The 9,946-nt window shown below is 41.6% G+C and overlaps 1 long non-coding RNA gene across 1 annotated transcript; it reads right to left on the bottom strand.

The window, feature by feature from the left end:
- Positions 1-1,138: 1,138 nt before the first annotated feature.
- On the bottom strand, positions 1,139-9,486 carry LOC311223200. Its single transcript, XR_014619407.1, has 4 exons — positions 9,371-9,486; positions 7,937-8,072; positions 6,820-6,870; positions 1,139-1,504 (listed from the first exon to the last, which is right to left on the bottom strand). It is a non-coding gene; the product is annotated as an uncharacterized lncRNA (long non-coding RNA).
- Positions 9,487-9,946: the final 460 nt, after the last annotated feature.

The following is a 9,946-nucleotide window of genomic DNA, read 5'->3' on the forward strand; positions in this document are numbered from 1 at the left end:
CACAGGGATAGTGATTTTAAACATGTAGATTGTGTACCAAAAATACAAGTTTTATTGTAGCCACAGGAGACAAGACATCCAATGCACTTAAATTAGACCATTATCATATCCAAGAACAAAAGACATTTAACATTTTAATATCCTAGCCATCAATAGAGTATGATCAGATCATTAATTGACATGTTCAAGTCTGATGTGTATCACATGTGGTTGATGAGCTCATCTTTTACTTAGTTTAGCCAAAGATACATACATGTATACACTCATCATACTAAACCCGATAACTACAAGTAGGCCTGCCGCGATAAGCAATAAATCGATTAATTGCTGCGATAATTAAAATGAATGCAATGATTTTGACGGGCGCGATTAATTGCTATTTGCGCGTTTGTTTTAATGAGGCGGAACCAGTGCCGCTTGTCAGTCACTGTCCGTGTTGGGAGGCGGGCCGCTGACGTTACTAGAGTACAGCACGGGAGCTCCGTGGGGCAACGCCACAGCTTAACTACATTTCTCAATAGTGTTGCTCCTTTTAACCAAGTAGCATTATTTGTAGTGTAACGTTAGCTATTTTTAGACCCAAGTAGTTACTCGCTACTGCCCGGAGAAACTGGACTGCTAAATAAAGATGAAAGATAGAGCGTTGATTCTCATTCCATGCTAACAACATTAGCTAAATAACTAACAAACGAAATACAACGTATAGCATAGCTACAAGTACAACACAGAATAACGTTAATACAATTACATGCATCATTGTTTACAATGAACGGGTGGGGCTAGTCAAAGGACTGGACACGGGGACAAGTTAAACATGAATTAATTTATTATAACACTCCGGTAGTTTCGAGTCGTGCTGCAGTGCTTACGCACCACAGCTATTCTATTATATACTGCTTTGACGCTTCCTCCTCATCGTTGATTGCCTGTAGTAGCTGCATCTAACGTTAGTAGCTAACGTTAAAACTAACCTAAAGTTAGTTGTTCACCAACAATCTCAACATTTGTTATTAGCTCAAAAACAACCGGACGAGACAAGTTGTCGGCTCATATGTTCTGCTTAGGATAATCACAACAATACTTCCGGTCCGGTCGGTGGGCTTCAAAATAAAAGTCTAAAACCGGAAAAGACGGAGCGGTGGGCTTCAAAATAAAAGTTTTGGGAAATAAATTTCTCAAAAAAAATTCTCTAACCGGTCGCAATAATATCGCTTATCGCGATATTTTCGGGGGCAATTAATCGCCCAGCAAAATGTGTTATCGTGGCAGGCCTAACTACAAGGCATAATAACAAATCAATTTGTAGAACAATTCATTTTTTTGTGAGCTACTGAGATGCTGGTTGTGTGTTGATTCTACTGGACTGGTCAAAAAAGTTTCATTTTTATTTGAAAACTGCTGCTCCGCCGAGAATCACGTTAGAAACTGTCGCTGGTTAGGCCGCAATGAAGGTCCCACAGTAGACATCCTGTCTGTACAGCAGACTCTTCAAATGTGGTAGCTCCTAGAGTAGACACAAGGTGAATTTATTTAACAGATTGCAGAATGGGTACAATACAGTACGGCTCAATACACACAATTGTTAAGGGGATGCAGACCAGAGAAAGACATTTGTCTTGTTTACATCAGGGTCCCCCATTTTCAATTCATAGTGACATACACAGGTATATAGTACCGTTACATTTGTGACATACACGATATGCAAATATACAGTACTGTTACCCAGATATCCTAACAGAAAATATATACTACTATATTCCACTAAAACAGGGGTATTGTATCATATGATGTGGAAAACATGTAAAAAGATTATATGGAAAATGCAATAAAAAAAAAAAGTTAAAATAAATAAAATAAAACAGGGGTATTCAATAAACATTTTAAGAGGTCCAGTTAAGAGAATTTCTTGAAGCAAAGGTCCGGAAGATCATCATGTCTAACTATTTAGTGTGATAAACATAAAGTTTGGAAATTTGTGTTTGGCTGATTATTTCTGTTGTAACAATGCTTCTTGGCAATACATTTTATACCGTTGGAAAGCCTGTTTATTTCCCATTTAAATGGTGCCCCATTTTTATTTTTTTATTTTTTTATCTTTTTCCCCCTCCATTTTCCTCCGATTTTCTCCCATCCCAATGTTAGTCGTTATGCCAATTCCCAATCCCCTTCCTGGTCGCTGCGCACTTACCCCCCACAGTCGGTCTGGGAGAGTGGAGGCTACCACGTGCTTCCTCCGACACACGTCCAGCCAATCAACCGCTTCTTTTCACCTGGCAGCGCGGATATTCTCCGAGAGGGCGTAGCGTGTGGAAGGATCACACTCTCCCACTCAGGTCCCATCCGCGCTCCGGGGTTGGTGACGAACGCAATCTCCGCTACGCCACCTAACCGCCCCTATGGTGCCCCATTTGTAAGGAACATGCATTTGTGGGATGAGCAGCACTGCCGAGTATGTGGGTTGCGCCCATGAAGAATTAGCCAAATCTTATTCAAAGTTTATTCTGCTGTTGCTATTGACTCTTGTTTGGTGGATTGGATGATTGGAGTCCATCAGTAACAAGGCAGAAACTATACATAATGGCAATTTTACAATTGATTAATTTAACAAACAGCCAGGAGCCTCAGTAGCATGTGGAAGAACCATACACAGCCACAACAGCCGGGCACCTCCTCATGCTGGACACCAGCGTGGTCACACACTGCTGTGGGATGGCATTCCACTCCTCAACCAGGATTTGTCGCAACTCTCAAGTCAGCCAATAGTTGTGTTGGTCACCCTGCACGAATAGCACGCCTAAGCTGATCCCACAAGTGTTCAATTGGGTTGAGGTCAGGACTGTTGGCAGGCCATTCCATTCTCTCTACTCGCAAATTCTGGAGGTAGTCTCTGATAAACCCTGGTCTGTGGGGGCGAGCGTTGTCATCTTGGGAGGATGTAGGCCGGGAGCCAGGTCCACCCCTCCAACTTAGCCCCGTTTGGCCTCAGGGGCCAAAACATTTATGCAACTGCATAAATGGTCAGATAAGTCTGAAACTTTGCATGGTGTATCCTGACACATAGGGGGAAGTATCAGAATAATACTCTGGGGCTTACTACCTTTCTATTGTCAAATATCACACTCAGAATACCCCAAAAGACAAAAAAATCTGTCCGCCTGACAAATTGTCATCAAAAGTGATCATTTAAGTATTGTATTATACATGTTGCTGCCTCACATGGATATGGAAAACTTCCCACATCTATAAGCTTCAATTGAAGTCCAAGATGACCTTTCTATCTAGAAGATTACACCTGATATGACCAGGTCTCCATTGTACCTCAAATCGAGAAAATAGAACATTCAACATTACCCTTATTTCTTTATCTAAAAAATATATTAAACAAGAGTTGAGACTTAAGTAATGTAATGCTATACTATCTGAAGTTAATTACATGAAAAGTGAACAATGTTACGCCCCCTGGTGGACCAGGGTATCACAGTGCACCTTAAAGCAGTGCTGACCAGGTTGCGTGTATGCCTTCTACAACGCTGTTCCAGTTCCGCGTTGCCGTTTTCATCAACGCCCCTCCGTGCTCCGGCTTTCAACAGCGGGGAGAGTATTATGGGGCTTATGCCGCGAAGGCGTAACACAACAGTGAACACATAGTTAAGTACGACTGACAGATGCATTGCAACTATGTGTTCACTGTTGTGTTACGCTTCTCTGCATAAGCCCCATAATAAGACAGTCTCTGGCTTAGTCCAGCGGACACCATGGCGAGCTCAGCGATGCCGCTCGAGGCAGCATACTCTCCCCGCTGTTGAAAGCCTTATCGCAGCACGGAGGGTCGTGGACCCGCAACGCAGCCGCGAAGGCGGCGATGAAGCCCGAGTCGCGCGATTTTTTATTGGTTTGTCATGACAAACCAATTACATAATCCAACATATGTGTAAAGAAACAACATATTCCAGTTAACGGTATATTTTTTTAATGATTGCTTACGGTATAAATTAGGTTAACTGGAGCTTAGTATTGCTGCCTGGCTGAGGGCCGCGTCGCGGCTCATGCACATGCGCGCGCGCTCGGCCAATCAGAGCGCAAAACGACAATGCGGAACTGGAACAGCGTTGTAGAAGGCATACACGCGACCAGGTTACACACACCAACCAACCAAAAACCGAACCCTGTTTCATGTCACATCCCACCTGAAGTTATTCAGCAAAGACAATTTTGGGTGAATTGATCTATTATTCTGGCTGTGGGAAGAGATTGAGCTAATATAGCCAGCCCAATGTAGCTAGCTAGTGAGTGTAGAAGTGGGAGAGAAATTATGAAATTGTAATTATTAAGAACATTAATTATAATTATTAGCAACTCTACTTCTAGAGTGATAGCAGTAGCTAGTTAGCTTATAGATTGTTATCTGCCAGCCCAATGGAGCTAGCTAGTGAGAGTGGGAGACTAATGAGAGCAAAAGTAGGATATAAATGATGATGTGTGTGTGTGTGTGTACAATACTTTGCTGTTGTAATGAATATACTGACTTTCTGATTGTTGCAATGATACAGTATAGTCAAGGTTCCAAAGAGACAAGATGCCTGGATACCTGTGCCCCAAAGAAGAATCAGCCATTAGTCCGTGTCTGAGGTCAGATGTCAATGAAATGTGAAACATAGGATCTAAATTAATGTCTATTGGCACATTAGCTTGTTCAAGCTGCTGCGGTCAGGCAAGCGCCTTCGCATACATGCAGCAAGAACAGAAATGTAGCTTCTTCCCCCAGGCCATCAGAACACTGATCTCTCCACACACAAGCACACATGAACACAAGCACACTACAGGTCACTTTAGGAAAAAGCAAAGGTCACTTTAAAAAACACAACTATAGTTAGTATAGCATAACTGTATATTGTATAGTATATAGAACTCATTACCTTTAATAAAATAGACATGATAAAATGTACTAAGATCAAATACAATGCTAAGCTTACAAATTAAAGGTAATGAGTCCTATATACACTACTAAGTTATACAATATACAGTTATGCTATATGTAACTCCTATACTAACTATACAAAAACAGTTGTTTTTTAAAGAAGTGCTTTTGCTTTTCCCTAAAGTGACCTGCAGTGTGTTTGTGTGTGAGAGAGTGCAGGATGTGTGGTGTGTGTTTATGTGTGGAGAGATCAGTGTTCTGATGGCCTGGGGAAGAAGCTGAGTCGGAGTCTCTCTGTTCTTGCTGCATGGCGCTTGCCTGACCGCAGCAGCTTGAACAGGCTATAATGTGCCAATAGACATTCATTTAGATCCAATGTTTCACATTTCATTGACATCTAACCTCAGACACAGACTAATATCCCAGACTGGGGGGGGGGGGGGGGGTGGCTGATTGTTTTTTGAAGCACTCTTGGCAAGGTATCCAGGCATCTTGTCGTCTCTTTGGCACCTTGACTATACCGTAGCATTGCAACCATCAGGAAGTCAGTATATTCATTACAATAGCAAAATATTGTACACACACACACCATAATTGATATCCCACTTCTGCTCTCACTAGTCTCCCACTCCCTCTGTCAGCTAGCTACATTGGGCTGGCAGCTAACAATCTACAATCTAACTAGCTAATGTTATCACTCTAGAAGTAGAGTTGCTAATAATTATAATAAATTCTCTTAATAATTACAATTTCATAATTTCTCTCCCACTTCTACTCTCACTAGCTAGCTACATTGGGCTGGCTATATTAGCTAACAATCTACAAGCCAACGTTAATGTTATCACTCTAGAAGAGCTGCCACATTTCATGTAAAAAAATATTGGACACTCAATCTCTTCCCACAGCCAGAATAATATATCAATTTACCCAGAATTGTCTTTGCTGAATAACTTCAGATGGGATGTGACATGAAACGGGGTTAGGGTTTTGGTTGGTGTGTGTAACCCGGTCAGCACTGCTTTAAGGTGCACTGTGATACCCTGGTCCACCAGGGGGCGTAATATTGTTCATTTTTCATGTAATTAACTTCAGATAGTATAGCATTACATTACTTAAGTCTCAACTCTTGTTTAATATATTTTTTAGATATTTATAAGAGAAAAAAAAGAAGAAAAGGATAATGCTTTGAATGTTCTATTTTCTCGATTTGAGGTACAATGGATGGATAACTTAGCTCATGTAATCTTCTAGATAGAAAGGTCATCTTGTACTTAAAGGGGAACTATCTTATAAATGGCCTTTTTGAGTGTTTAGCATTGTTTCCTAGCTATGTGAACTTATATTAATATGATCTATGTCTCAAAATTCTCATATTGGCGCATTCTTCCAACTCTCCTCTCACAATATTCACCCTCACTGAACTGAGTCGTTTGAAATGTGCGCGATATGTGATGTCATATAGTCACTGCTGCATGTTAATGTTGAGATAGACGACGACGCTCCGCAGTGGTTTAGGAGCCGCCCTGCAGCCCAGGCTCAAAACAGCTTGAAATCTTGAGGTAGAAAAATGCTGTTTTTGAGGACTTGATTAGAAATACAAAACAATGAATAAAAAAAATATATATATTACAGAGGTGTTCCATAGACTCACAGGAATTGTGTAAAAGTGCCCAAATAGTGAAAGAAATAATAAAATAGTTCCCCTTTAAATTGAAGCTTATAGATGTGGGAAGTTTTTCATAGCCATGTGAGACAGCAACATGTATAATAACATACTTGAAAATGATCACTTTTGATGACAATTTGTCAGGCCGACAGACATTTTTTAGTCTTGTTTTTAAATAACATTTCTAACTCTGTTACACACAGAGACAAAGTTAAATGAAGTGTCCAGTGATTACCTTGTAGCCAGTTAACAGATTTATTTCCATTCAATTATCAATGAATACGAACTGTGTGGTACAGAAAGAAAGGGGAGAGGGGGGTTAGATGACATTCTAGCTAGCAAAAGCCTGGTCATTGTTTACACTATTCAATGCAAAGAGATAGCCATATTGTTAAATGATAACATGATTGCTAGAACATGCATGATTATTTCGCCTGGTCTGCTGTAGAAGACAGTAGGCCTAGCTCTCCTGAACACGGCGTGACCCATAACTAATCGATCAGAACTAAATCGGCAGAGAAAAAGCCCATTTTAAAGCACCTATTCCGCATGGACATGCGCAGAGTGCCCATGGAGTCTGGACGACGCGAGATGACGCTCGAATGAATGTGGACTGTTCTATCAGAGGGGGGAGCTTCGGTGGCCAATGTCCTTTCAGCCGAACAGGATAATGACGAAATGATCCCACTAAATGGCCAGACGCGTCTTATGGCGACATCTACAATTACCTCATTGAGTCTACAGGTAGACTAATGTTTATATTTAAGTGCAGCGGTCTGTAGCCACTTACATGACCATCAAAGCTCCCCCTCTGATGGAACAGTCCACATTCATTCGAGCGTCATCTCGCGTCGTCCAGACTCCATGGGCACTCTGCGCATGTCCATGCGGAATAGGTGCTTTAAAATGGGCTTTTTCTCTGCCGATTTAGTTCTGATCGATTAGTTATGGGTCACGCCGTGTTCAGGAGAGCGAGGCGCATAAACGTCTATTCGATCATGTCTCTAGCACCCCCACAGCCGTATCGGCAACCACTTACATCACGGCTCTCGTCCACATTCATTCATTTGACCCCCCCGCAATCTCCTCCCTGATTTCAGAATCCCGGAAGTGTTACGGTGGTCTATATCACTAAATTCTCGAAGTCAACTTCCTGTCTTTTTAACTTTCTGTCTAAGTGCATGTCTATGGCTTGGGGGGAAACATGCACTTATAATAACCAGAAACTAAGGCGTTCGAAATAGTGAAATGCCATGTTGGCCTCAATATTTTCAAAACAAATTATATGAAAAGGTTATGAAATGAACAAGAATGTGCTAAAATATGTAATAAAAACGGAGCTCACCGCATACATTTGATCGTAGAAATCCGTTTGTTTCCCCAATACCAAGATGGCGACGGTCTCGTGACGTCAGAGTGTCTTCGAGAGGTCCTCTCTCTCCAACAGGGGGCTTAACCATAAACCACATGAAAGTCTTCTTTCCGGATCTATAAGCAAACAAAACTCTGGACCTTATTAAATGTGTAGGCAAGCTAGCAATTTGCAATGACCAAGCTAGCAAGAAAACAAGGTATTCTCTAGGGATGCACGATATTGATTTTTTGACACCGATATCGATAACTTTATGCTCCTCAGGCCGATAACCGATATCGATAACCGATATTTATTGTATTATAATCTTTTTTCTTAATGTATATATTATTTTTTTTATCAAATTTTTTTTTCAACATGAAACAAAACATATCACAATACAATAATAATACATAAAAAGACTTCCCAGGACAATAACTTAATACCAACTTAAATGCGACCTAACCAGACAACAGAAACAAAAGCCAAGACAACGAACAGTATTGACTGATAAAGTGACTATATTTATTTTTCCAAATGAAAATTCACAATCCGTCAACAACTTATAATACATCCAACCTAAGACGCTCAAAGCTTTTTGTTCTTCTTTTTTCAAAGCGGAGCCTTGAAAAAAAGGCTTTGAGTGGACACATCACCACCACAACAAGTCACCTGCAACAAGCTAGAAGCTAGAAGCTAGAAGCTAGAACCTAGAACGAAGCTAGAAGCTGCTGTGAATCCAAAGCCAGCTATTGACGAGTCGTTTGCTAAATTAAAGAAGTTTGACAGAAATGACCCAAGGGCTCAAGCCGCTAGCTTTTAAGCAGTCCTTGGTGGTGCAAATTAACCTGGCTACTATGGAGCCATAAGTGACTGCGTTCAACCGAGGGTTGCACCCCTCTTTTACCAAAAAATATATTATATTATCGGAGCTATTAATAACGTTATCGGGTTTATCGGGATGACGTCATAATTGCTGATATCGGCCCGATAATTATCGTGCATCCCTAACTTAAAGTTATTCCTGTTACTGTGAGAATACTATTCTCACAGTAACAGGAATAACTTTAAGTTGTCAAAAACACAAACAAAAGTGAGTTCAAACCAAATAATAAAACCATAGAAAGTGCACAGCAGTTACCTTGTACAAAATGTCCAAATAACAAAAGAATAACGAAGATATTCACGGAGATCTCTCTTTCCTTTTAGCTGTAACCTAGCCCCTTTCGTGACTTTCGGTTCATCCGTAAAGCTGAGCTCATGCGCGCAGTAGCTGCTTCCGGTTCCCTATCCTATCACACACAAACCGAATGACGCTACCTAGAGGGTCGTTTACAGGCTAAATTGCATTTAACGTTACAAAATAACTAGAGCTAACTAGATTGTAACATAAATATGACAGTTAATAAACCAAACGTTAGTTACAAAGCCTTACCTTGCTTGGCTTAGTTCGTGAGACGACAAACCATCCGCGAGGATTCCAGTGTCCCCGCTCTAGCTTCAGCGTTCGCCTTCCACCATCGCTGATCCCCACATTGTCTTCGACACACAATTTACATTTACATTTACATTTAGTCATTTAGCTGACGCTTTTATCCAAAGCGACTTACAAGTTCTGTACGACAAGACAGCAAGAAGGGAGCGACGACGCCTCTCTAGCGGACAAACTCAACTCCTTCTACGCTCGGTTCGGTGTAGACAGTGTCGCCGCTAGCCCTCTGGCTAGTGACGTCACTGGCGCACCGGCTGTTGTGGAGGAGGGGGGGCAACCGCGGGGGGGCGGGGGCGCTCTCTCGTTGTCGGAACACAGTGTGAGAAGAGCATTTATGCAGGTGAACACCAGGAAGGCTGCAGGCCCAGATGGTATAACAGGACGCATACTTAAGTCCTGTGCAAACCAGCTTGCCCCGGTGTTCACCGCCATATTTAATCAATCCCTGGCGGAGTCAGTAGTCCCTGCCTGCTTCAAGATGTCTACCATCATCCCTGTACCGAAGAAACCCTCCCCAAC

Source organism: Notolepis coatsorum (genome assembly GCF_963971535.1).
Source record: "Notolepis coatsorum genome assembly, chromosome: 2".
NCBI lineage: Eukaryota > Metazoa > Chordata > Actinopteri > Aulopiformes > Paralepididae > Notolepis > Notolepis coatsorum.